At 55.3% G+C, this 22,574-nt stretch overlaps 35 non-coding genes and 1 pseudogene across 35 annotated transcripts; all 36 read left to right on the forward strand.

Moving 5' to 3' along the window:
- Positions 1–107: 107 nt before the first annotated feature.
- Positions 108–271, forward strand: LOC137138437 (U1 spliceosomal RNA). Its single transcript, XR_010915986.1, has one exon. It is a non-coding gene; the product is annotated as a U1 spliceosomal RNA (small nuclear RNA).
- A 431-nt stretch (positions 272–702) lies between these two features.
- On the forward strand, positions 703–866 carry LOC137138438 (U1 spliceosomal RNA). Its single transcript, XR_010915987.1, has one exon. It is a non-coding gene; the product is annotated as a U1 spliceosomal RNA (small nuclear RNA).
- A 534-nt stretch (positions 867–1,400) lies between these two features.
- LOC137138439 (U1 spliceosomal RNA) lies at positions 1,401–1,564 on the forward strand. Its single transcript, XR_010915988.1, has one exon. It is a non-coding gene; the product is annotated as a U1 spliceosomal RNA (small nuclear RNA).
- A 431-nt stretch (positions 1,565–1,995) lies between these two features.
- On the forward strand, positions 1,996–2,159 carry LOC137138440 (U1 spliceosomal RNA). The gene has a single exon (XR_010915989.1). It is a non-coding gene; the product is annotated as a U1 spliceosomal RNA (small nuclear RNA).
- Positions 2,160–2,590: 431 nt separating this feature from the next.
- On the forward strand, positions 2,591–2,754 carry LOC137138441 (U1 spliceosomal RNA). Its single transcript, XR_010915990.1, has one exon. It is a non-coding gene; the product is annotated as a U1 spliceosomal RNA (small nuclear RNA).
- A 517-nt stretch (positions 2,755–3,271) lies between these two features.
- LOC137138443 (U1 spliceosomal RNA) lies at positions 3,272–3,435 on the forward strand. Its single transcript, XR_010915992.1, has one exon. It is a non-coding gene; the product is annotated as a U1 spliceosomal RNA (small nuclear RNA).
- A 430-nt stretch (positions 3,436–3,865) lies between these two features.
- Positions 3,866–4,029, forward strand: LOC137138444 (U1 spliceosomal RNA). Its single transcript, XR_010915993.1, has one exon. It is a non-coding gene; the product is annotated as a U1 spliceosomal RNA (small nuclear RNA).
- Positions 4,030–4,563: 534 nt separating this feature from the next.
- Positions 4,564–4,727, forward strand: LOC137138445 (U1 spliceosomal RNA). Its single transcript, XR_010915994.1, has one exon. It is a non-coding gene; the product is annotated as a U1 spliceosomal RNA (small nuclear RNA).
- A 431-nt stretch (positions 4,728–5,158) lies between these two features.
- LOC137138446 (U1 spliceosomal RNA) lies at positions 5,159–5,322 on the forward strand. Its single transcript, XR_010915995.1, has one exon. It is a non-coding gene; the product is annotated as a U1 spliceosomal RNA (small nuclear RNA).
- Positions 5,323–5,753: 431 nt separating this feature from the next.
- Positions 5,754–5,917, forward strand: LOC137138549 (U1 spliceosomal RNA). The gene has a single exon (XR_010916095.1). It is a non-coding gene; the product is annotated as a U1 spliceosomal RNA (small nuclear RNA).
- Positions 5,918–6,434: 517 nt separating this feature from the next.
- Positions 6,435–6,598, forward strand: LOC137138447 (U1 spliceosomal RNA). The gene has a single exon (XR_010915996.1). It is a non-coding gene; the product is annotated as a U1 spliceosomal RNA (small nuclear RNA).
- A 430-nt stretch (positions 6,599–7,028) lies between these two features.
- On the forward strand, positions 7,029–7,192 carry LOC137138448 (U1 spliceosomal RNA). Its single transcript, XR_010915997.1, has one exon. It is a non-coding gene; the product is annotated as a U1 spliceosomal RNA (small nuclear RNA).
- A 534-nt stretch (positions 7,193–7,726) lies between these two features.
- On the forward strand, positions 7,727–7,890 carry LOC137138449 (U1 spliceosomal RNA). The gene has a single exon (XR_010915998.1). It is a non-coding gene; the product is annotated as a U1 spliceosomal RNA (small nuclear RNA).
- A 431-nt stretch (positions 7,891–8,321) lies between these two features.
- LOC137138450 (U1 spliceosomal RNA) lies at positions 8,322–8,485 on the forward strand. Its single transcript, XR_010915999.1, has one exon. It is a non-coding gene; the product is annotated as a U1 spliceosomal RNA (small nuclear RNA).
- A 431-nt stretch (positions 8,486–8,916) lies between these two features.
- LOC137138451 (U1 spliceosomal RNA) lies at positions 8,917–9,080 on the forward strand. Its single transcript, XR_010916000.1, has one exon. It is a non-coding gene; the product is annotated as a U1 spliceosomal RNA (small nuclear RNA).
- A 534-nt stretch (positions 9,081–9,614) lies between these two features.
- LOC137138452 (U1 spliceosomal RNA) lies at positions 9,615–9,778 on the forward strand. Its single transcript, XR_010916001.1, has one exon. It is a non-coding gene; the product is annotated as a U1 spliceosomal RNA (small nuclear RNA).
- Positions 9,779–10,209: 431 nt separating this feature from the next.
- LOC137138454 (U1 spliceosomal RNA) lies at positions 10,210–10,373 on the forward strand. Its single transcript, XR_010916003.1, has one exon. It is a non-coding gene; the product is annotated as a U1 spliceosomal RNA (small nuclear RNA).
- A 430-nt stretch (positions 10,374–10,803) lies between these two features.
- LOC137138551 (U1 spliceosomal RNA) lies at positions 10,804–10,967 on the forward strand. The gene has a single exon (XR_010916097.1). It is a non-coding gene; the product is annotated as a U1 spliceosomal RNA (small nuclear RNA).
- A 431-nt stretch (positions 10,968–11,398) lies between these two features.
- Positions 11,399–11,562, forward strand: LOC137138455 (U1 spliceosomal RNA). Its single transcript, XR_010916004.1, has one exon. It is a non-coding gene; the product is annotated as a U1 spliceosomal RNA (small nuclear RNA).
- A 431-nt stretch (positions 11,563–11,993) lies between these two features.
- On the forward strand, positions 11,994–12,157 carry LOC137138456 (U1 spliceosomal RNA). The gene has a single exon (XR_010916005.1). It is a non-coding gene; the product is annotated as a U1 spliceosomal RNA (small nuclear RNA).
- Positions 12,158–12,691: 534 nt separating this feature from the next.
- LOC137138457 (U1 spliceosomal RNA) lies at positions 12,692–12,855 on the forward strand. The gene has a single exon (XR_010916006.1). It is a non-coding gene; the product is annotated as a U1 spliceosomal RNA (small nuclear RNA).
- A 431-nt stretch (positions 12,856–13,286) lies between these two features.
- Positions 13,287–13,450, forward strand: LOC137138458 (U1 spliceosomal RNA). Its single transcript, XR_010916007.1, has one exon. It is a non-coding gene; the product is annotated as a U1 spliceosomal RNA (small nuclear RNA).
- Positions 13,451–13,880: 430 nt separating this feature from the next.
- On the forward strand, positions 13,881–14,034 carry LOC137138664 (U1 spliceosomal RNA; annotated as a pseudogene).
- Positions 14,035–14,557: 523 nt separating this feature from the next.
- LOC137138459 (U1 spliceosomal RNA) lies at positions 14,558–14,721 on the forward strand. Its single transcript, XR_010916008.1, has one exon. It is a non-coding gene; the product is annotated as a U1 spliceosomal RNA (small nuclear RNA).
- A 431-nt stretch (positions 14,722–15,152) lies between these two features.
- LOC137138460 (U1 spliceosomal RNA) lies at positions 15,153–15,316 on the forward strand. The gene has a single exon (XR_010916009.1). It is a non-coding gene; the product is annotated as a U1 spliceosomal RNA (small nuclear RNA).
- A 431-nt stretch (positions 15,317–15,747) lies between these two features.
- Positions 15,748–15,911, forward strand: LOC137138461 (U1 spliceosomal RNA). The gene has a single exon (XR_010916010.1). It is a non-coding gene; the product is annotated as a U1 spliceosomal RNA (small nuclear RNA).
- Positions 15,912–16,428: 517 nt separating this feature from the next.
- LOC137138462 (U1 spliceosomal RNA) lies at positions 16,429–16,592 on the forward strand. Its single transcript, XR_010916011.1, has one exon. It is a non-coding gene; the product is annotated as a U1 spliceosomal RNA (small nuclear RNA).
- Positions 16,593–17,022: 430 nt separating this feature from the next.
- LOC137138463 (U1 spliceosomal RNA) lies at positions 17,023–17,186 on the forward strand. The gene has a single exon (XR_010916012.1). It is a non-coding gene; the product is annotated as a U1 spliceosomal RNA (small nuclear RNA).
- Positions 17,187–17,617: 431 nt separating this feature from the next.
- LOC137138466 (U1 spliceosomal RNA) lies at positions 17,618–17,781 on the forward strand. Its single transcript, XR_010916014.1, has one exon. It is a non-coding gene; the product is annotated as a U1 spliceosomal RNA (small nuclear RNA).
- A 431-nt stretch (positions 17,782–18,212) lies between these two features.
- Positions 18,213–18,376, forward strand: LOC137138467 (U1 spliceosomal RNA). The gene has a single exon (XR_010916015.1). It is a non-coding gene; the product is annotated as a U1 spliceosomal RNA (small nuclear RNA).
- A 534-nt stretch (positions 18,377–18,910) lies between these two features.
- LOC137138468 (U1 spliceosomal RNA) lies at positions 18,911–19,074 on the forward strand. The gene has a single exon (XR_010916016.1). It is a non-coding gene; the product is annotated as a U1 spliceosomal RNA (small nuclear RNA).
- A 430-nt stretch (positions 19,075–19,504) lies between these two features.
- Positions 19,505–19,668, forward strand: LOC137138469 (U1 spliceosomal RNA). Its single transcript, XR_010916017.1, has one exon. It is a non-coding gene; the product is annotated as a U1 spliceosomal RNA (small nuclear RNA).
- Positions 19,669–20,202: 534 nt separating this feature from the next.
- LOC137138470 (U1 spliceosomal RNA) lies at positions 20,203–20,366 on the forward strand. Its single transcript, XR_010916018.1, has one exon. It is a non-coding gene; the product is annotated as a U1 spliceosomal RNA (small nuclear RNA).
- Positions 20,367–20,797: 431 nt separating this feature from the next.
- Positions 20,798–20,961, forward strand: LOC137138471 (U1 spliceosomal RNA). Its single transcript, XR_010916019.1, has one exon. It is a non-coding gene; the product is annotated as a U1 spliceosomal RNA (small nuclear RNA).
- A 431-nt stretch (positions 20,962–21,392) lies between these two features.
- On the forward strand, positions 21,393–21,556 carry LOC137138472 (U1 spliceosomal RNA). The gene has a single exon (XR_010916020.1). It is a non-coding gene; the product is annotated as a U1 spliceosomal RNA (small nuclear RNA).
- Positions 21,557–22,090: 534 nt separating this feature from the next.
- Positions 22,091–22,254, forward strand: LOC137138473 (U1 spliceosomal RNA). Its single transcript, XR_010916021.1, has one exon. It is a non-coding gene; the product is annotated as a U1 spliceosomal RNA (small nuclear RNA).
- Positions 22,255–22,574: the final 320 nt, after the last annotated feature.

Genomic DNA, 22,574 nt, shown 5'->3' on the forward strand with positions numbered 1-22,574 from the left:
GCCAGCTCATGCTGAAGGGGCCGGACCCTGGGACTATGCGTGGAAAGCACCGTCAGCGAAGCTGCTGCCTCTAGGAATGCCCCGCTTGTCTCTGGCCTGTGCAACTCATACTTACCTGGCAGGGGAGATACCATGATCAAGAAGGTGGTTCACCCAGGGCGAGGCTCAGCCATTGCACTCCGGTTGTGCTGACCCCTGCGAATTCCCCAAATGTGGGAATCTCGACTGCATAATTTGTGGTAGTGGGGGACTGCGTTCGCGCTCTCCCCTGATTGTAAAGTGTGCAAAGACAAACGCGTTGTGGTCCTTCTCAGAGTGCTGTGGGTCACGCCGCTTTTGGCTTTTTCCGCCACGCCCCGCAAAGCCAGCGGTGTTGCCGTGACAGCTGTGTGTTCAGTGAGGCGAAAGAGCCAGCTGTCAAGAGGGAGTGGGCATGGGCCAGCTCGAGTCGTGTGCTCTCCTCTCTGAGTTTGTTCTGTCTTTGCATCTTTACACAAGTCTTCCATTGCCAGCACGCTTAATTTATAGCACTACACAGCCTAGGCTAATTGAGGCAGTGTTTGCAACTTTCCATCCACTGGAGCAGCAGACGAAGGCCAGCTCATGCTGAAGGGGCCGGACCCTGGGACTATGCGTCGAAAGCACCGTCAGCGAAGCTGCTACCTCTAGGAATGCCTCGCTTGTCTCTGGCCTGTGCTACTCATACTTACCTGGCAGGGGAGATACCATGATCAAGAAGGTGGTTCACCCAGGGCGAGGCTCAGCCATTGCACTCCGGTTGTGCTGACCCCTGCGAATTCCCCAAATGTGGGAATCTCGACTGCATAATTTGTGGTAGTGGGGGACTGCGTTCGCGCTCTCCCCTGATTGTAAAGTGTGCAAAGACAAACGCGTCGGCCTCCAAGGCTTTTGCGGTCCCCCTCAAAGTGCTGTGCGTCACGCCGCTTTTGGCTTTTTCCGCCACGCCCCGCAAAGCCAGCGGTGTTGCCGTGACAGCTGTGTGTTCAGTGAGGCGAAAGAGCCAGCTGTCAAGAGGGAGTGGGCATGGGCAAGCTCGAGTCGTGTGCTCTCCTCTCTGAGTTTGTTCTGTCTTTGCATCTTTACACAAGTCTTCCATTGCCAGCACGCTTAGTTTATAGCACCACACAGCCTAGGTTAATTGAGGCAGCAGACGTAGGCCAGCTCATGCTGAAGGGGCCGGACCCTGGGACTATGCGTGGAAAGCACCGTCATTGCCAGCACGCTTAGTTTATAGCACCACACAGCCTAGGCTAAATGGAGCAGCAGACGAAGGCCAGCTCATGCTGAAGGGGCCGGACCCTGGGACTATGCGTGGAAAGCACCGTCAGCGAAGCTGCTACCTCTAGGAATGCCTCGCTTGTCTCTGGCCTGTGCAACTCATACTTACCTGGCAGGGGAGATACCATGATCAAGAAGGTGGTTCACCCAGGGCGAGGCTCAGCCATTGCACTCCGGTTGTGCTGACCCCTGCGAATTCCCCAAATGTGGGAATCTCGACTGCATAATTTGTGGTAGTGGGGGACTGCGTTCGCGCTCTCCCCTGATTGTAAAGTGTGCAAAGACAAACGCGTTGTGGTCCTTCTCAGAGTGCTGTGGGTCACGCCGCTTTTGGCTTTTTCCGCCACGCCCCGCAAAGCCAGCGGTGTTGCCGTGACAGCTGTGTGTTCAGTGAGGCGAAAGAGCCAGCTGTCAAGAGGGAGTGGGCATGGGCCAGCTCGAGTCGTGTGCTCTCCTCTCTGAGTTTGTTCTGTCTTTGCATCTTTACACAAGTCTTCCATTGCCAGCACGCTTAATTTATAGCACTACACAGCCTAGGCTAATTGAGGCAGTGTTTGCAACTTTCCATCCACTGGAGCAGCAGACGAAGGCCAGCTCATGCTGAAGGGGCCGGACCCTGGGACTATGCGTCGAAAGCACCGTCAGCGAAGCTGCTACCTCTAGGAATGCCTCGCTTGTCTCTGGCCTGTGCTACTCATACTTACCTGGCAGGGGAGATACCATGATCAAGAAGGTGGTTCACCCAGGGCGAGGCTCAGCCATTGCACTCCGGTTGTGCTGACCCCTGCGAATTCCCCAAATGTGGGAATCTCGACTGCATAATTTGTGGTAGTGGGGGACTGCGTTCGCGCTCTCCCCTGATTGTAAAGTGTGCAAAGACAAACGCGTTGTGGTCCTTCTCAGAGTGCTGTGGGTCACGCCGCTTTTGGCTTTTTCCGCCACGCCCCGCAAAGCCAGCGGTGTTGCCGTGACAGCTGTGTGTTCAGTGAGGCGAAAGAGCCAGCTGTCAAGAGGGAGTGGGCATGGGCCAGCTCGAGTCGTGTGCTCTCCTCTCTGAGTTTGTTCTGTCTTTGCATCTTTACACAAGTCTTCCATTGCCAGCACGCTTAATTTATAGCACTACACAGCCTAGGCTAATTGAGGCAGTGTTTGCAACTTTCCATCCACTGGAACAGCAGACGAAGGCCAGCTCATGCTGAAGGGGCCGGACCCTGGGACTATGCGTGGAAAGCACCGTCAGCGAAGCTGCTGCCTCTAGGAATGCCCCGCTTGTCTCTGGCCTGTGCAACTCATACTTACCTGGCAGGGGAGATACCATGATCAAGAAGGTGGTTCACCCAGGGCGAGGCTCAGCCATTGCACTCCGGTTGTGCTGACCCCTGCGAATTCCCCAAATGTGGGAATCTCGACTGCATAATTTGTGGTAGTGGGGGACTGCGTTCGCGCTCTCCCCTGATTGTAAAGTGTGCAAAAAGAAACGCTTTGTGGTCTCCTCAGAGTGCGGTGCGTCACGCCGCTTTTGGCTTTTTCCGCCACGCCCCGCAAAGCCAGCGGTGTTGCCGTGACAGCTGTATGTTCAGTGAGGCGAAAGAGCCAGCTGTCAAGAGGGAGTGGGCATGGGCAAGCTCGAGTCGTGTGCTCTCCTCTCTGAGTTTGTTCTGTCTTTGCATCTTTACACAAGTCTTCCATTGCCAGCACGCTTAGTTTATAGCACCACACAGCCTAGGTTAATTGAGGCAGCAGACGAAGGCCAGCTCATGCTGAAGGGGCCGGACCCTGGGACTATGCGTGGAAAGCACCGTCATTGCCAGCACGCTTAGTTTATAGCACCACACAGCCTAGGCTAACTGGAGCAGCAGACGAAGGCCAGCTCATGCTGAAGGGGCCGGACCCTGGGACTATGCGTCGAAAGCACCGTCAGCGAAGCTGCTGCCTCTAGGAATGCCCCGCTTGTCTCTGGCCTGTCCAACTCATACTTACCTGGCAGGGGAGATACCATGATCAAGAAGGTGGTTCACCCAGGGCGAGGCTCAGCCATTGCACTCCGGTTGTGCTGACCCCTGCGAATTCCCCAAATGTGGGAATCTCGACTGCATAATTTGTGGTAGTGGGGGACTGCGTTCGCGCTCTCCCCTGATTGTAAAGTGTGCAAAAAGAAACGCGTTGTGGTCTCCTCAGAGTGCTGTGCGTCACGCCGCTTTTGGCTTTTTCCGCCACGCCCCGCAAAGCCAGCGGTGTTGCCGTGACAGCTGTGTGTTCAGTGAGGCGAAAGAGCCAGCTGTCAAGAGGGAGTGGGCATGGGCCAGCTCGAGTCGTGTGCTCTCCTCTCTGAGTTTGTTCTGTCTTTGCATCTTTACACAAGTCTTCCATTGCCAGCACGCTTAATTTATAGCACTACACAGCCTAGGCTAATTGAGGCAGTGTTTGCAACTTTCCATCCACTGGAGCAGCAGACGAAGGCCAGCTCATGCTGAAGGGGCCGGACCCTGGGACTATGCGTCGAAAGCACCGTCAGCGAAGCTGCTACCTCTAGGAATGCCTCGCTTGTCTCTGGCCTGTGCTACTCATACTTACCTGGCAGGGGAGATACCATGATCAAGAAGGTGGTTCACCCAGGGCGAGGCTCAGCCATTGCACTCCGGTTGTGCTGACCCCTGCGAATTCCCCAAATGTGGGAATCTCGACTGCATAATTTGTGGTAGTGGGGGACTGCGTTCGCGCTCTCCCCTGATTGTAAAGTGTGCAAAGACAAACGCGTCGGCCTCCAAGGCTTTTGCGGTCCCCCTCAAAGTGCTGTGCGTCACGCCGCTTTTGGCTTTTTCCGCCACGCCCCGCAAAGCCAGCGGTGTTGCCGTGACAGCTGTGTGTTCAGTGAGGCGAAAGAGCCAGCTGTCAAGAGGGAGTGGGCATGGGCAAGCTCGAGTCGTGTGCTCTCCTCTCTGAGTTTGTTCTGTCTTTGCATCTTTACACAAGTCTTCCATTGCCAGCACGCTTAGTTTATAGCACCACACAGCCTAGGTTAATTGAGGCAGCAGACGTAGGCCAGCTCATGCTGAAGGGGCCGGACCCTGGGACTATGCGTGGAAAGCACCGTCATTGCCAGCACGCTTAGTTTATAGCACCACACAGCCTAGGCTAAATGGAGCAGCAGACGAAGGCCAGCTCATGCTGAAGGGGCCGGACCCTGGGACTATGCGTGGAAAGCACCGTCAGCGAAGCTGCTACCTCTAGGAATGCCTCGCTTGTCTCTGGCCTGTGCAACTCATACTTACCTGGCAGGGGAGATACCATGATCAAGAAGGTGGTTCACCCAGGGCGAGGCTCAGCCATTGCACTCCGGTTGTGCTGACCCCTGCGAATTCCCCAAATGTGGGAATCTCGACTGCATAATTTGTGGTAGTGGGGGACTGCGTTCGCGCTCTCCCCTGATTGTAAAGTGTGCAAAGACAAACGCGTTGTGGTCCTTCTCAGAGTGCTGTGGGTCACGCCGCTTTTGGCTTTTTCCGCCACGCCCCGCAAAGCCAGCGGTGTTGCCGTGACAGCTGTGTGTTCAGTGAGGCGAAAGAGCCAGCTGTCAAGAGGGAGTGGGCATGGGCCAGCTCGAGTCGTGTGCTCTCCTCTCTGAGTTTGTTCTGTCTTTGCATCTTTACACAAGTCTTCCATTGCCAGCACGCTTAATTTATAGCACTACACAGCCTAGGCTAATTGAGGCAGTGTTTGCAACTTTCCATCCACTGGAGCAGCAGACGAAGGCCAGCTCATGCTGAAGGGGCCGGACCCTGGGACTATGCGTCGAAAGCACCGTCAGCGAAGCTGCTACCTCTAGGAATGCCTCGCTTGTCTCTGGCCTGTGCTACTCATACTTACCTGGCAGGGGAGATACCATGATCAAGAAGGTGGTTCACCCAGGGCGAGGCTCAGCCATTGCACTCCGGTTGTGCTGACCCCTGCGAATTCCCCAAATGTGGGAATCTCGACTGCATAATTTGTGGTAGTGGGGGACTGCGTTCGCGCTCTCCCCTGATTGTAAAGTGTGCAAAGACAAACGCGTTGTGGTCCTTCTCAGAGTGCTGTGGGTCACGCCGCTTTTGGCTTTTTCCGCCACGCCCCGCAAAGCCAGCGGTGTTGCCGTGACAGCTGTGTGTTCAGTGAGGCGAAAGAGCCAGCTGTCAAGAGGGAGTGGGCATGGGCCAGCTCGAGTCGTGTGCTCTCCTCTCTGAGTTTGTTCTGTCTTTGCATCTTTACACAAGTCTTCCATTGCCAGCACGCTTAATTTATAGCACTACACAGCCTAGGCTAATTGAGGCAGTGTTTGCAACTTTCCATCCACTGGAACAGCAGACGAAGGCCAGCTCATGCTGAAGGGGCCGGACCCTGGGACTATGCGTGGAAAGCACCGTCAGCGAAGCTGCTGCCTCTAGGAATGCCCCGCTTGTCTCTGGCCTGTGCAACTCATACTTACCTGGCAGGGGAGATACCATGATCAAGAAGGTGGTTCACCCAGGGCGAGGCTCAGCCATTGCACTCCGGTTGTGCTGACCCCTGCGAATTCCCCAAATGTGGGAATCTTGACTGCATAATTTGTGGTAGTGGGGGACTGCGTTCGCGCTCTCCCCTGATTGTAAAGTGTGCAAAAAGAAACGCTTTGTGGTCTCCTCAGAGTGCGGTGCGTCACGCCGCTTTTGGCTTTTTCCGCCACGCCCCGCAAAGCCAGCGGTGTTGCCGTGACAGCTGTATGTTCAGTGAGGCGAAAGAGCCAGCTGTCAAGAGGGAGTGGGCATGGGCAAGCTCGAGTCGTGTGCTCTCCTCTCTGAGTTTGTTCTGTCTTTGCATCTTTACACAAGTCTTCCATTGCCAGCACGCTTAGTTTATAGCACCACACAGCCTAGGTTAATTGAGGCAGCAGACGAAGGCCAGCTCATGCTGAAGGGGCCGGACCCTGGGACTATGCGTGGAAAGCACCGTCATTGCCAGCACGCTTAGTTTATAGCACCACACAGCCTAGGCTAACTGGAGCAGCAGACGAAGGCCAGCTCATGCTGAAGGGGCCGGACCCTGGGACTATGCGTCGAAAGCACCGTCAGCGAAGCTGCTGCCTCTAGGAATGCCCCGCTTGTCTCTGGCCTGTCCAACTCATACTTACCTGGCAGGGGAGATACCATGATCAAGAAGGTGGTTCACCCAGGGCGAGGCTCAGCCATTGCACTCCGGTTGTGCTGACCCCTGCGAATTCCCCAAATGTGGGAATCTCGACTGCATAATTTGTGGTAGTGGGGGACTGCGTTCGCGCTCTCCCCTGATTGTAAAGTGTGCAAAAAGAAACGCGTTGTGGTCTCCTCAGAGTGCTGTGCGTCACGCCGCTTTTGGCTTTTTCCGCCACGCCCCGCAAAGCCAGCGGTGTTGCCGTGACAGCTGTGTGTTCAGTGAGGCGAAAGAGCCAGCTGTCAAGAGGGAGTGGGCATGGGCAAGCTCGAGTTGTGTGCTCTCCTCTCTGAGTTTGTTCTGTCTTTGCATCTTTACACAAGTCTTCCATTGCCTGCACGCTTAGTTTATAGCACCACACAGCCTAGGCTAATTGAGGCAGTGTTTGCAACTTTCCATCCACTGGAGCAGCAGACGAAGGCCAGCTCATGCTGAAGGGGCCGGACCCTGGGACTATGCGTGGAAAGCACCGTCAGCGAAGCTGCTGCCTCTAGGAATGCCCTGCTTGTCTCTGGCCTGTGCAACTTATACTTACCTGGCAGGGGAGATACCATGATCAAGAAGGTGGTTCACCCAGGGCGAGGCTCAGCCATTGCACTCCGGTTGTGCTGACCCCTGCGAATTCCCCAAATGTGGGAATCTCGACTGCATAATTTGTGGTAGTGGGGGACTGCGTTCGCGCTCTCCCCTGATTGTAAAGTGTGCAAAGACAAACGCGTCGGCCTCCAAGGCTTTTGCGGTCCCCCTCAAAGTGCTGTGCGTCACGCCGCTTTTGGCTTTTTCCGCCACGCCCCGCAAAGCCAGCGGTGTTGCCGTGACAGCTGTGTGTTCAGTGAGGCGAAAGAGCCAGCTGTCAAGAGGGAGTGGGCATGGGCAAGCTCGAGTCGTGTGCTCTCCTCTCTGAGTTTGTTCTGTCTTTGCATCTTTACACAAGTCTTCCATTGCCAGCACGCTTAGTTTATAGCACCACACAGCCTAGGTTAATTGAGGCAGCAGACGTAGGCCAGCTCATGCTGAAGGGGCCGGACCCTGGGACTATGCGTGGAAAGCACCGTCATTGCCAGCACGCTTAGTTTATAGCACCACACAGCCTAGGCTAAATGGAGCAGCAGACGAAGGCCAGCTCATGCTGAAGGGGCCGGACCCTGGGACTATGCGTGGAAAGCACCGTCAGCGAAGCTGCTACCTCTAGGAATGCCTCGCTTGTCTCTGGCCTGTGCAACTCATACTTACCTGGCAGGGGAGATACCATGATCAAGAAGGTGGTTCACCCAGGGCGAGGCTCAGCCATTGCACTCCGGTTGTGCTGACCCCTGCGAATTCCCCAAATGTGGGAATCTCGACTGCATAATTTGTGGTAGTGGGGGACTGCGTTCGCGCTCTCCCCTGATTGTAAAGTGTGCAAAGACAAACGCGTTGTGGTCCTTCTCAGAGTGCTGTGGGTCACGCCGCTTTTGGCTTTTTCCGCCACGCCCCGCAAAGCCAGCGGTGTTGCCGTGACAGCTGTGTGTTCAGTGAGGCGAAAGAGCCAGCTGTCAAGAGGGAGTGGGCATGGGCCAGCTCGAGTCGTGTGCTCTCCTCTCTGAGTTTGTTCTGTCTTTGCATCTTTACACAAGTCTTCCATTGCCAGCACGCTTAATTTATAGCACTACACAGCCTAGGCTAATTGAGGCAGTGTTTGCAACTTTCCATCCACTGGAGCAGCAGACGAAGGCCAGCTCATGCTGAAGGGGCCGGACCCTGGGACTATGCGTCGAAAGCACCGTCAGCGAAGCTGCTACCTCTAGGAATGCCTCGCTTGTCTCTGGCCTGTGCTACTCATACTTACCTGGCAGGGGAGATACCATGATCAAGAAGGTGGTTCACCCAGGGCGAGGCTCAGCCATTGCACTCCGGTTGTGCTGACCCCTGCGAATTCCCCAAATGTGGGAATCTCGACTGCATAATTTGTGGTAGTGGGGGACTGCGTTCGCGCTCTCCCCTGATTGTAAAGTGTGCAAAGACAAACGCGTTGTGGTCCTTCTCAGAGTGCTGTGGGTCACGCCGCTTTTGGCTTTTTCCGCCACGCCCCGCAAAGCCAGCGGTGTTGCCGTGACAGCTGTGTGTTCAGTGAGGCGAAAGAGCCAGCTGTCAAGAGGGAGTGGGCATGGGCCAGCTCGAGTCGTGTGCTCTCCTCTCTGAGTTTGTTCTGTCTTTGCATCTTTACACAAGTCTTCCATTGCCAGCACGCTTAATTTATAGCACTACACAGCCTAGGCTAATTGAGGCAGTGTTTGCAACTTTCCATCCACTGGAACAGCAGACGAAGGCCAGCTCATGCTGAAGGGGCCGGACCCTGGGACTATGCGTGGAAAGCACCGTCAGCGAAGCTGCTGCCTCTAGGAATGCCCCGCTTGTCTCTGGCCTGTGCAACTCATACTTACCTGGCAGGGGAGATACCATGATCAAGAAGGTGGTTCACCCAGGGCGAGGCTCAGCCATTGCACTCCGGTTGTGCTGACCCCTGCGAATTCCCCAAATGTGGGAATCTCGACTGCATAATTTGTGGTAGTGGGGGACTGCGTTCGCGCTCTCCCCTGATTGTAAAGTGTGCAAAGACAAACGCGTCGGCCTCCAAGGCTTTTGCGGTCCCCCTCAAAGTGCTGTGCGTCACGCTGCTTTTGGCTTTTTCCGCCACGCCCCGCAAAGCCAGCGGTGTTGCCGTGACAGCTGTGTGTTCAGTGAGGCGAAAGAGCCAGCTGTCAAGAGGGAGTGGGCATGGGCAAGCTCGAGTCGTGTGCTCTCCTCTCTGAGTTTGTTCTGTCTTTGCATCTTTACACAAGTCTTCCATTGCCAGCACGCTTAGTTTATAGCACCACACAGCCTAGGTTAATTGAGGCAGCAGACGTAGGCCAGCTCATGCTGAAGGGGCCGGACCCTGGGACTATGCGTGGAAAGCACCGTCATTGCCAGCACGCTTAGTTTATAGCACCACACAGCCTAGGCTAAATGGAGCAGCAGACGAAGGCCAGCTCATGCTGAAGGGGCCGGACCCTGGGACTATGCGTGGAAAGCACCGTCAGCGAAGCTGCTACCTCTAGGAATGCCTCGCTTGTCTCTGGCCTGTGCAACTCATACTTACCTGGCAGGGGAGATACCATGATCAAGAAGGTGGTTCACCCAGGGCGAGGCTCAGCCATTGCACTCCGGTTGTGCTGACCCCTGCGAATTCCCCAAATGTGGGAATCTCGACTGCATAATTTGTGGTAGTGGGGGACTGCGTTCGCGCTCTCCCCTGATTGTAAAGTGTGCAAAGACAAACGCGTTGTGGTCCTTCTCAGAGTGCTGTGGGTCACGCCGCTTTTGGCTTTTTCCGCCACGCCCCGCAAAGCCAGCGGTGTTGCCGTGACAGCTGTGTGTTCAGTGAGGCGAAAGAGCCAGCTGTCAAGAGGGAGTGGGCATTGGCCAGCTCGAGTCGTGTGCTCTCCTCTCTGAGTTTGTTCTGTCTTTGCATCTTTACACAAGTCTTCCATTGCCTGCACGCTTAGTTTATAGCACCACACAGCCTAGGTTAATTGAGGCAATGTTTGCAACTTTCCATCCACTGGAGCAGCAGACGAAGGCCAGCTCATGCTGAAGGGGCCGGACCCTGGGACTATGCGTGGAAAGCACCGTCAGCGAAGCTGCTGCCTCTAGGAATGCCCCGCTTGTCTCTGGCCTGTGCAACTCATACTTACCTGGCAGGGGAGATACCATGATCAAGAAGGTGGTTCACCCAGGGCGAGGCTCAGCCATTGCACTCCGGTTGTGCTGACCCCTGCGAATTCCCCAAATGTGGGAATCTCGACTGCATAATTTGTGGTAGTGGGGGACTGCGTTCGCGCTCTCCCCTGATTGTAAAGTGTGCAAAAAGAAACGCGTTGTGGTCTCCTCAGAGTGCTGTGCGTCACGCCGCTTTTGGCTTTTTCCGCCACGCCCCGCAAAGCAAGCGGTGTTGCCGTGACAGCTGTGTGTTCAGTGAGGCGAAAGAGCCAGCTGTCAAGAGGGAGTGGGCATGGGCAAGCTCGAGTTGTGTGCTCTCCTCTCTGAGTTTGTTCTGTCTTTGCATCTTTACACAAGTCTTCCATTGCCTGCACGCTTAGTTTATAGCACCACACAGCCTAGGCTAATTGAGGCAGTGTTTGCAACTTTCCATCCACTGGAGCAGCAGACGAAGGCCAGCTCATGCTGAAGGGGCCGGACCCTGGGACTATGCGTGGAAAGCACCGTCAGCGAAGCTGCTGCCTCTAGGAATGCCCCGCTTGTCTCTGGCTTGTGCAACTTATACTTACCTGGCAGGGGAGATACCATGATCAAGAAGGTGGTTCACCCAGGGCGAGGCTCAGCCATTGCACTCCGGTTGTACTGACCCCTGCGAATTCCCCAAATGTGGGAATCTCGACTGCATAATTTGTGGTAGTGGGGGACTGCGTTCGCGCTCTCCCCTGATTGTAAAGTGTGCAAAGACAAACGCGTTGTGGTCCTTCTCAGAGTGCTGTGGGTCACGCCGCTTTTGGCTTTTTCCGCCACGCCCCGCAAAGCCAGCGGTGTTGCCGTGACAGCTGTGTGTTCAGTGAGGCGAAAGAGCCAGCTGTCAAGAGGGAGTGTGCATGGGCCAGCTCGAGTCGTGTGCTCTCCTCTCTGAGTTTGTTCTGTCTTTGCATCTTTACACAAGTCTTCCATTGCCAGCACGCTTAATTTATAGCACTACACAGCCTAGGCTAATTGAGGCAGTGTTTGCAACTTTCCATCCACTGGAGCAGCAGACGAAGGCCAGCTCATGCTGAAGGGGCCGGACCCTGGGACTATGCGTCGAAAGCACCGTCAGCGAAGCTGCTACCTCTAGGAATGCCTCGCTTGTCTCTGGCCTGTGCTACTCATACTTACCTGGCAGGGGAGATACCATGATCAAGAAGGTGGTTCACCCAGGGCGAGGCTCAGCCATTGCACTCCGGTTGTGCTGACCCCTGCGAATTCCCCAAATGTGGGAATCTCGACTGCATAATTTGTGGTAGTGGGGGACTGCGTTCGCGCTCTCCCCTGATTGTAAAGTGTGCAAAGACAAACGCGTTGTGGTCCTTCTCAGAGTGCTGTGGGTCACGCCGCTTTTGGCTTTTTCCGCCACGCCCCGCAAAGCCAGCGGTGTTGCCGTGACAGCTGTGTGTTCAGTGAGGCGAAAGAGCCAGCTGTCAAGAGGGAGTGGGCATGGGCCAGCTCGAGTCGTGTGCTCTCCTCTCTGAGTTTGTTCTGTCTTTGCATCTTTACACAAGTCTTCCATTGCCAGCACGCTTAATTTATAGCACTACACAGCCTAGGCTAATTGAGGCAGTGTTTGCAACTTTCCATCCACTGGAACAGCAGACGAAGGCCAGCTCATGCTGAAGGGGCCGGACCCTGGGACTATGCGTGGAAAGCACCGTCAGCGAAGCTGCTGCCTCTAGGAATGCCCCGCTTGTCTCTGGCCTGTGCAACTCATACTTACCTGGCAGGGGAGATACCATGATCAAGAAGGTGGTTCACCCAGGGCGAGGCTCAGCCATTGCACTCCGGTTGTGCTGACCCCTGCGAATTCCCCAAATGTGGGAATCTCGACTGCATAATTTGTGGTAGTGGGGGACTGCGTTCGCGCTCTCCCCTGATTGTAAAGTGTGCAAAGACAAACGCGTCGGCCTCCAAGGCTTTTGCGGTCCCCCTCAAAGTGCTGTGCGTCACGCTGCTTTTGGCTTTTTCCGCCACGCCCCGCAAAGCCAGCGGTGTTGCCGTGACAGCTGTGTGTTCAGTGAGGCGAAAGAGCCAGCTGTCAAGAGGGAGTGGGCATGGGCAAGCTCGAGTCGTGTGCTCTCCTCTCTGAGTTTGTTCTGTCTTTGCATCTTTACACAAGTCTTCCATTGCCAGCACGCTTAGTTTATAGCACCACACAGCCTAGGTTAATTGAGGCAGCAGACGTAGGCCAGCTCATGCTGAAGGGGCCGGACCCTGGGACTATGCGTGGAAAGCACCGTCATTGCCAGCACGCTTAGTTTATAGCACCACACAGCCTAGGCTAAATGGAGCAGCAGACGAAGGCCAGCTCATGCTGAAGGGGCCGGACCCTGGGACTATGCGTGGAAAGCACCGTCAGCGAAGCTGCTACCTCTAGGAATGCCTCGCTTGTCTCTGGCCTGTGCAACTCATACTTACCTGGCAGGGGAGATACCATGATCAAGAAGGTGGTTCACCCAGGGCGAGGCTCAGCCATTGCACTCCGGTTGTGCTGACCCCTGCGAATTCCCCAAATGTGGGAATCTCGACTGCATAATTTGTGGTAGTGGGGGACTGCGTTCGCGCTCTCCCCTGATTGTAAAGTGTGCAAAGACAAACGCGTTGTGGTCCTTCTCAGAGTGCTGTGGGTCACGCCGCTTTTGGCTTTTTCCGCCACGCCCCGCAAAGCCAGCGGTGTTGCCGTGACAGCTGTGTGTTCAGTGAGGCGAAAGAGCCAGCTGTCAAGAGGGAGTGGGCATTGGCCAGCTCGAGTCGTGTGCTCTCCTCTCTGAGTTTGTTCTGTCTTTGCATCTTTACACAAGTCTTCCATTGCCTGCACGCTTAGTTTATAGCACCACACAGCCTAGGTTAATTGAGGCAATGTTTGCAACTTTCCATCCACTGGAGCAGCAGACGAAGGCCAGCTCATGCTGAAGGGGCCGGACCCTGGGACTATGCGTGGAAAGCACCGTCAGCGAAGCTGCTGCCTCTAGGAATGCCCCGCTTGTCTCTGGCCTGTGCAACTCATACTTACCTGGCAGGGGAGATACCATGATCAAGAAGGTGGTTCACCCAGGGCGAGGCTCAGCCATTGCACTCCGGTTGTGCTGACCCCTGCGAATTCCCCAAATGTGGGAATCTCGACTGCATAATTTGTGGTAGTGGGGGACTGCGTTCGCGCTCTCCCCTGATTGTAAAGTGTGCAAAAAGAAACGCGTTGTGGTCTCCTCAGAGTGCTGTGCGTCACGCCGCTTTTGGCTTTTTCCGCCACGCCCCGCAAAGCAAGCGGTGTTGCCGTGACAGCTGTGTGTTCAGTGAGGCGAAAGAGCCAGCTGTCAAGAGGGAGTGGGCATGGGCAAGCTCGAGTTGTGTGCTCTCCTCTCTGAGTTTGTTCTGTCTTTGCATCTTTACACAAGTCTTCCATTGCCTGCACGCTTAGTTTATAGCACCACACAGCCTAGGCTAATTGAGGCAGTGTTTGCAACTTTCCATCCACTGGAGCAGCAGACGAAGGCCAGCTCATGCTGAAGGGGCCGGACCCTGGGACTATGCGTGGAAAGCACCGTCAGCGAAGCTGCTGCCTCTAGGAATGCCCCGCTTGTCTCTGGCTTGTGCAACTTATACTTACCTGGCAGGGGAGATACCATGATCAAGAAGGTGGTTCACCCAGGGCGAGGCTCAGCCATTGCACTCCGGTTGTACTGACCCCTGCGAATTCCCCAAATGTGGGAATCTCTACTGCATAATTTGTGGTAGTACTGCGTTCGCGCTCTCCCCTGATTGTGAAGTGTGCAAAGAGAAACGCGTTGTGTTCCTCCTCAGAGTGCTGTGCGTCACGCCGCTTTTGGCTTTTTCCGCCACGCCCCGCAAAGCCAGCGGTGTTGCCGTGACAGCTGTGTGTTCAGTGAGGCGAAAGAGCCAGCTGTCAAGAGGGAGTGGGCATGGGCAAGCTCGAGTCGTGTGCTCTCCTCTCTGAGTTTGTTCTGTCTTTGCATCTTTACACAAGTCTTCCATTGCCAGCACGCTTAGTTTATAGCACCACACAGCCTAGGTTAATTGAGGCAGCAGACGAAGGCCAGCTCATGCTGAAGGGGCCGGACCCTGGGACTATGCGTGGAAAGCACCGTCATTGCCAGCACGCTTAGTTTATAGCACCACACAGCCTAGGCTAAATGGAGCAGCAGACGAAGGCCAGCTCATGCTGAAGGGGCCGGACCCTGGGACTATGCGTGGAAAGCACCGTCAGCGAAGCTGCTACCTCTAGGAATGCCTCGCTTGTCTCTGGCCTGTGCAACTCATACTTACCTGGCAGGGGAGATACCATGATCAAGAAGGTGGTTCACCCAGGGCGAGGCTCAGCCATTGCACTCCGGTTGTGCTGACCCCTGCGAATTCCCCAAATGTGGGAATCTCGACTGCATAATTTGTGGTAGTGGGGGACTGCGTTCGCGCTCTCCCCTGATTGTAAAGTGTGCAAAGACAAACGCGTTGTGGTCCTTCTCAGAGTGCTGTGGGTCACGCCGCTTTTGGCTTTTTCCGCCACGCCCCGCAAAGCCAGCGGTATTGCCGTGACAGCTGTGTGTTCAGTGAGGCGAAAGAGCCAGCTGTCAAGAGGGAGTGGGCATGGGCCAGCTCGAGTCGTGTGCTCTCCTCTCTGAGTTTGTTCTGTCTTTGCATCTTTACACAAGTCTTCCATTGCCAGCACGCTTAATTTATAGCACTACACAGCCTAGGCTAATTGAGGCAGTGTTTGCAACTTTCCATCCACTGGAGCAGCAGACGAAGGCCAGCTCATGCTGAAGGGGCCGGACCCTGGGACTATGCGTCGAAAGCACCGTCAGCGAAGCTGCTACCTCTAGGAAGGCCTCGCTTGTCTCTGGCCTGTGCTACTCATACTTACCTGGCAGGGGAGATACCATGATCAAGAAGGTGGTTCACCCAGGGCGAGGCTCAGCCATTGCACTCCGGTTGTGCTGACCCCTGCGAATTCCCCAAATGTGGGAATCTCGACTGCATAATTTGTGGTAGTGGGGGACTGCGTTCGCGCTCTCCCCTGATTGTAAAGTGTGCAAAGACAAACGCGTTGTGGTCCTTCTCAGAGTGCTGTGGGTCACGCCGCTTTTGGCTTTTTCCGCCACGCCCCGCAAAGCCAGCGGTGTTGCCGTGACAGCTGTGTGTTCAGTGAGGCGAAAGAGCCAGCTGTCAAGAGGGAGTGGGCATGGGCCAGCTCGAGTCGTGTGCTCTCCTCTCTGAGTTTGTTCTGTCTTTGCATCTTTACACAAGTCTTCCATTGCCAGCACGCTTAATTTATAGCACTACACAGCCTAGGCTAATTGAGGCAGTGTTTGCAACTTTCCATCCACTGGAACAGCAGACGAAGGCCAGCTCATGCTGAAGGGGCCGGACCCTGGGACTATGCGTGGAAAGCACCGTCAGCGAAGCTGCTGCCTCTAGGAATGCCCCGCTTGTCTCTGGCCTGTGCAACTCATACTTACCTGGCAGGGGAGATACCATGATCAAGAAGGTGGTTCACCCAGGGCGAGGCTCAGCCATTGCACTCCGGTTGTGCTGACCCCTGCGAATTCCCCAAATGTGGGAATCTCGACTGCATAATTTGTGGTAGTGGGGGACTGCGTTCGCGCTCTCCCCTGATTGTAAAGTGTGCAAAAAGAAACGCTTTGTGGTCTCCTCAGAGTGCGGTGCGTCACGCCGCTTTTGGCTTTTTCCGCCACGCCCCGCAAAGCCAGCGGTGTTGCCGTGACAGCTGTATGTTCAGTGAGGCGAAAGAGCCAGCTGTCAAGAGGGAGTGGGCATGGGCAAGCTCGAGTCGTGTGCTCTCCTCTCTGAGTTTGTTCTGTCTTTGCATCTTTACACAAGTCTTCCATTGCCAGCACGCTTAGTTTATAGCACCACACAGCCTAGGTTAATTGAGGCAGCAGACGAAGGCCAGCTCATGCTGAAGGGGCCGGACCCTGGGACTATGCGTGGAAAGCACCGTCATTGCCAGCACGCTTAGTTTATAGCACCACACAGCCTAGGCTAACTGGAGCAGCAGACGAAGGCCAGCTCATGCTGAAGGGGCCGGACCCTGGGACTATGCGTCGAAAGCACCGTCAGCGAAGCTGCTGCCTCTAGGAATGCCCCGCTTGTCTCTGGCCTGTCCAACTCATACTTACCTGGCAGGGGAGATACCATGATCAAGAAGGTGGTTCACCCAGGGCGAGGCTCAGCCATTGCACTCCGGTTGTGCTGACCCCTGCGAATTCCCCAAATGTGGGAATCTCGACTGCATAATTTGTGGTAGTGGGGGACTGCGTTCGCGCTCTCCCCTGATTGTAAAGTGTGCAAAAAGAAACGCGTTGTGGTCTCCTCAGAGTGCTGTGCGTCACGCCGCTTTTGGCTTTTTCCGCCACGCCCCGCAAAGCCAGCGGTGTTGCCGTGACAGCTGTGTGTTCAGTGAGGCGAAAGAGCCAGCTGTCAAGAGGGAGTGGGCATGGGCAAGCTCGAGTTGTGTGCTCTCCTCTCTGAGTTTGTTCTGTCTTTGCATCTTTACACAAGTCTTCCATTGCCTGCACGCTTAGTTTATAGCACCACACAGCCTAGGCTAATTGAGGCAGTGTTTGCAACTTTCCATCCACTGGAGCAGCAGACGAAGGCCAGCTCATGCTGAAGGGGCCGGACCCTGGGACTATGCGTGGAAAGCACCGTCAGCGAAGCTGCTGCCTCTAGGAATGCCCTGCTTGTCTCTGGCCTGTGCAACTTATACTTACCTGGCAGGGGAGATACCATGATCAAGAAGGTGGTTCACCCAGGGCGAGGCTCAGCCATTGCACTCCGGTTGTGCTGACCCCTGCGAATTCCCCAAATGTGGGAATCTCGACTGCATAATTTGTGGTAGTGGGGGACTGCGTTCGCGCTCTCCCCTGATTGTAAAGTGTGCAAAGACAAACGCGTTGTGGTCCTTCTCAGAGTGCTGTGGGTCACGCCGCTTTTGGCTTTTTCCGCCACGCCCCGCAAAGCCAGCGGTGTTGCCGTGACAGCTGTGTGTTCAGTGAGGCGAAAGAGCCAGCTGTCAAGAGGGAGTGGGCATGGGCCAGCTCGAGTCGTGTGCTCTCCTCTCTGAGTTTGTTCTGTCTTTGCATCTTTACACAAGTCTTCCATTGCCAGCACGCTTAATTTATAGCACTACACAGCCTAGGCTAATTGAGGCAGTGTTTGCAACTTTCCATCCACTGGAGCAGCAGACGAAGGCCAGCTCATGCTGAAGGGGCCGGACCCTGGGACTATGCGTCGAAAGCACCGTCAGCGAAGCTGCTACCTCTAGGAATGCCTCGCTTGTCTCTGGCCTGTGCTACTCATACTTACCTGGCAGGGGAGATACCATGATCAAGAAGGTGGTTCACCCAGGGCGAGGCTCAGCCATTGCACTCCGGTTGTGCTGACCCCTGCGAATTCCCCAAATGTGGGAATCTCGACTGCATAATTTGTGGTAGTGGGGGACTGCGTTCGCGCTCTCCCCTGATTGTAAAGTGTGCAAAGACAAACGCGTTGTGGTCCTTCTCAGAGTGCTGTGGGTCACGCCGCTTTTGGCTTTTTCCGCCACGCCCCGCAAAGCCAGCGGTGTTGCCGTGACAGCTGTGTGTTCAGTGAGGCAAAAGAGCCAGCTGTCAAGAGGGAGTGGGCATGGGCCAGCTCGAGTCGTGTGCTCTCCTCTCTGAGTTTGTTCTGTCTTTGCATCTTTACACAAGTCTTCCATTGCCAGCACGCTTAATTTATAGCACTACACAGCCTAGGCTAATTGAGGCAGTGTTTGCAACTTTCCATCCACTGGAACAGCAGACGAAGGCCAGCTCATGCTGAAGGGGCCGGACCCTGGGACTATGCGTGGAAAGCACCGTCAGCGAAGCTGCTGCCTCTAGGAATGCCCCGCTTGTCTCTGGCCTGTGCAACTCATACTTACCTGGCAGGGGAGATACCATGATCAAGAAGGTGGTTCACCCAGGGCGAGGCTCAGCCATTGCACTCCGGTTGTGCTGACCCCTGCGAATTCCCCAAATGTGGGAATCTCGACTGCATAATTTGTGGTAGTGGGGGACTGCGTTCGCGCTCTCCCCTGATTGTAAAGTGTGCAAAGACAAACGCGTCGGCCTCCAAGGCTTTTGCGGTCCCCCTCAAAGTGCTGTGCGTCACGCTGCTTTTGGCTTTTTCCGCCACGCCCCGCAAAGCCAGCGGTGTTGCCGTGACAGCTGTGTGTTCAGTGAGGCGAAAGAGCCAGCTGTCAAGAGGGAGTGGGCATGGGCAAGCTCGAGTCGTGTGCTCTCCTCTCTGAGTTTGTTCTGTCTTTGCATCTTTACACAAGTCTTCCATTGCCAGCACGCTTAGTTTATAGCACCACACAGCCTAGGTTAATTGAGGCAGCAGACGTAGGCCAGCTCATGCTGAAGGGGCCGGACCCTGGGACTATGCGTGGAAAGCACCGTCATTGCCAGCACGCTTAGTTTATAGCACCACACAGCCTAGGCTAAATGGAGCAGCAGACGAAGGCCAGCTCATGCTGAAGGGGCCGGACCCTGGGACTATGCGTGGAAAGCACCGTCAGCGAAGCTGCTACCTCTAGGAATGCCTCGCTTGTCTCTGGCCTGTGCAACTCATACTTACCTGGCAGGGGAGATACCATGATCAAGAAGGTGGTTCACCCAGGGCGAGGCTCAGCCATTGCACTCCGGTTGTGCTGACCCCTGCGAATTCCCCAAATGTGGGAATCTCGACTGCATAATTTGTGGTAGTGGGGGACTGCGTTCGCGCTCTCCCCTGATTGTGAAGTGTGCAAAAAGAAACGCGTTGTGGTCTCCTCAGAGTGCTGTGCGTCACGCCGCTTTTGGCTTTTTCCGCCACGCCCCGCAAAGCCAGCGGTGTTGCCGTGACAGCTGTGTGTTCAGTGAGGCGAAAGAGCCAGCTGTCAAGAGGGAGTGGGCATGGGCAAGCTCGAGTTGTGTGCTCTCCTCTCTGAGTTTGTTCTGTCTTTGCATCTTTACACAAGTCTTCCATTGCCTGCACGCTTAGTTTATAGCACCACACAGCCTAGGCTAATTGAGGCAGTGTTTGCAACTTTCCATCCACTGGAGCAGCAGACGAAGGCCAGCTCATGCTGAAGGGGCCGGACCCTGGGACTATGCGTGGAAAGCACCGTCAGCGAAGCTGCTGCCTCTAGGAATGCCGTGCTTGTCTCTGGCCTGTGCAACTTATACTTACCTGGCAGGGGAGATACCATGATCAAGAAGGTGGTTCACCCAGGGCGAGGCTCAGCCATTGCACTCCGGTTGTGCTGACCCCTGCGAATTCCCCAAATGTGGGAATCTCGACTGCATAATTTGTGGTAGTGGGGGACTGCGTTCGCGCTCTCCCCTGATTGTAAAGTGTGCAAAGACAAACGCGTCGGCCTCCAAGGCTTTTGCGGTCCCCCTCAAAGTGCTGTGCGTCACGCCGCTTTTGGCTTTTTCCGCCACGCCCCGCAAAGCCAGCGGTGTTGCCGTGACAGCTGTGTGTTCAGTGAGGCGAAAGAGCCAGCTGTCAAGAGGGAGTGGGCATGGGCAAGCTCGAGTCGTGTGCTCTCCTCTCTGAGTTTGTTCTGTCTTTGCATCTTTACACAAGTCTTCCATTGCCAGCACGCTTAGTTTATAGCACCACACAGCCTAGGTTAATTGAGGCAGCAGACGTAGGCCAGCTCATGCTGAAGGGGCCGGACCCTGGGACTATGCGTGGAAAGCACCGTCATTGCCAGCACGCTTAGTTTATAGCACCACACAGCCTAGGCTAAATGGAGCAGCAGACGAAGGCCAGCTCATGCTGAAGGGGCCGGACCCTGGGACTATGCGTGGAAAGCACCGTCAGCGAAGCTGCTACCTCTAGGAATGCCTCGCTTGTCTCTGGCCTGTGCAACTCATACTTACCTGGCAGGGGAGATACCATGATCAAGAAGGTGGTTCACCCAGGGCGAGGCTCAGCCATTGCACTCCGGTTGTGCTGACCCCTGCGAATTCCCCAAATGTGGGAATCTCGACTGCATAATTTGTGGTAGTGGGGGACTGCGTTCGCGCTCTCCCCTGATTGTAAAGTGTGCAAAGACAAACGCGTTGTGGTCCTTCTCAGAGTGCTGTGGGTCACGCCGCTTTTGGCTTTTTCCGCCACGCCCCGCAAAGCCAGCGGTGTTGCCGTGACAGCTGTGTGTTCAGTGAGGCGAAAGAGCCAGCTGTCAAGAGGGAGTGGGCATGGGCCAGCTCGAGTCGTGTGCTCTCCTCTCTGAGTTTGTTCTGTCTTTGCATCTTTACACAAGTCTTCCATTGCCAGCACGCTTAATTTATAGCACTACACAGCCTAGGCTAATTGAGGCAGTGTTTGCAACTTTCCATCCACTGGAGCAGCAGACGAAGGCCAGCTCATGCTGAAGGGGCCGGACCCTGGGACTATGCGTCGAAAGCACCGTCAGCGAAGCTGCTACCTCTAGGAATGCCTCGCTTGTCTCTGGCCTGTGCTACTCATACTTACCTGGCAGGGGAGATACCATGATCAAGAAGGTGGTTCACCCAGGGCGAGGCTCAGCCATTGCACTCCGGTTGTGCTGACCCCTGCGAATTCCCCAAATGTGGGAATCTCGACTGCATAATTTGTGGTAGTGGGGGACTGCGTTCGCGCTCTCCCCTGATTGTAAAGTGTGCAAAGACAAACGCGTTGTGGTCCTTCTCAGAGTGCTGTGGGTCACGCCGCTTTTGGCTTTTTCCGCCACGCCCCGCAAAGCCAGCGGTGTTGCCGTGACAGCTGTGTGTTCAGTGAGGCAAAAGAGCCAGCTGTCAAGAGGGAGTGGGCATGGGCCAGCTCGAGTCGTGTGCTCTCCTCTCTGAGTTTGTTCTGTCTTTGCATCTTTACACAAGTCTTCCATTGCCAGCACGCTTAATTTATAGCACTACACAGCCTAGGCTAATTGAGGCAGTGTTTGCAACTTTCCATCCACTGGAACAGCAGACGAAGGCCAGCTCATGCTGAAGGGGCCGGACCCTGGGACTATGCGTGGAAAGCACCGTCAGCGAAGCTGCTGCCTCTAGGAATGCCCCGCTTGTCTCTGGCCTGTGCAACTCATACTTACCTGGCAGGGGAGATACCATGATCAAGAAGGTGGTTCACCCAGGGCGAGGCTCAGCCATTGCACTCCGGTTGTGCTGACCCCTGCGAATTCCCCAAATGTGGGAATCTCGACTGCATAATTTGTGGTAGTGGGGGACTGCGTTCGCGCTCTCCCCTGATTGTAAAGTGTGCAAAGACAAACGCGTCGGCCTCCAAGGCTTTTGCGGTCCCCCTCAAAGTGCTGTGCGTCACGCTGCTTTTGGCTTTTTCCGCCACGCCCCGCAAAGCCAGCGGTGTTGCCGTGACAGCTGTGTGTTCAGTGAGGCGAAAGAGCCAGCTGTCAAGAGGGAGTGGGCATGGGCAAGCTCGAGTCGTGTGCTCTCCTCTCTGAGTTTGTTCTGTCTTTGCATCTTTACACAAGTCTTCCATTGCCAGCACGCTTAGTTTATAGCACCACACAGCCTAGGTTAATTGAGGCAGCAGACGTAGGCCAGCTCATGCTGAAGGGGCCGGACCCTGGGACTATGCGTGGAAAGCACCGTCATTGCCAGCACGCTTAGTTTATAGCACCACACAGCCTAGGCTAAATGGAGCAGCAGACGAAGGCCAGCTCATGCTGAAGGGGCCGGACCCTGGGACTATGCGTGGAAAGCACCGTCAGCGAAGCTGCTACCTCTAGGAATGCCTCGCTTGTCTCTGGCCTGTGCAACTCATACTTACCTGGCAGGGGAGATACCATGATCAAGAAGGTGGTTCACCCAGGGCGAGGCTCAGCCATTGCACTCCGGTTGTGCTGACCCCTGCGAATTCCCCAAATGTGGGAATCTCGACTGCATAATTTGTGGTAGTGGGGGACTGCGTTCGCGCTCTCCCCTGATTGTAAAGTGTGCAAAAAGAAACGCGTTGTGGTCTCCTCAGAGTGCTGTGCGTCACGCCGCTTTTGGCTTTTTCCGCCACGCCCCGCAAAGCAAGCGGTGTTGCCGTGACAGCTGTGTGTTCAGTGAGGCGAAAGAGCCAGCTGTCAAGAGGGAGTGGGCATGGGCAAGCTCGAGTTGTGTGCTCTCCTCTCTGAGTTTGTTCTGTCTTTGCATCTTTACACAAGTCTTCCATTGCCTGCACGCTTAGTTTATAGCACCACACAGCCTAGGCTAATTGAGGCAGTGTTTGCAACTTTCCATCCACTGGAGCAGCAGACG

This window comes from Channa argus, chromosome 12, assembly GCF_033026475.1.
Source record: "Channa argus isolate prfri chromosome 12, Channa argus male v1.0, whole genome shotgun sequence".
Taxonomy (NCBI): Eukaryota; Metazoa; Chordata; class Actinopteri; order Anabantiformes; family Channidae; genus Channa; species Channa argus.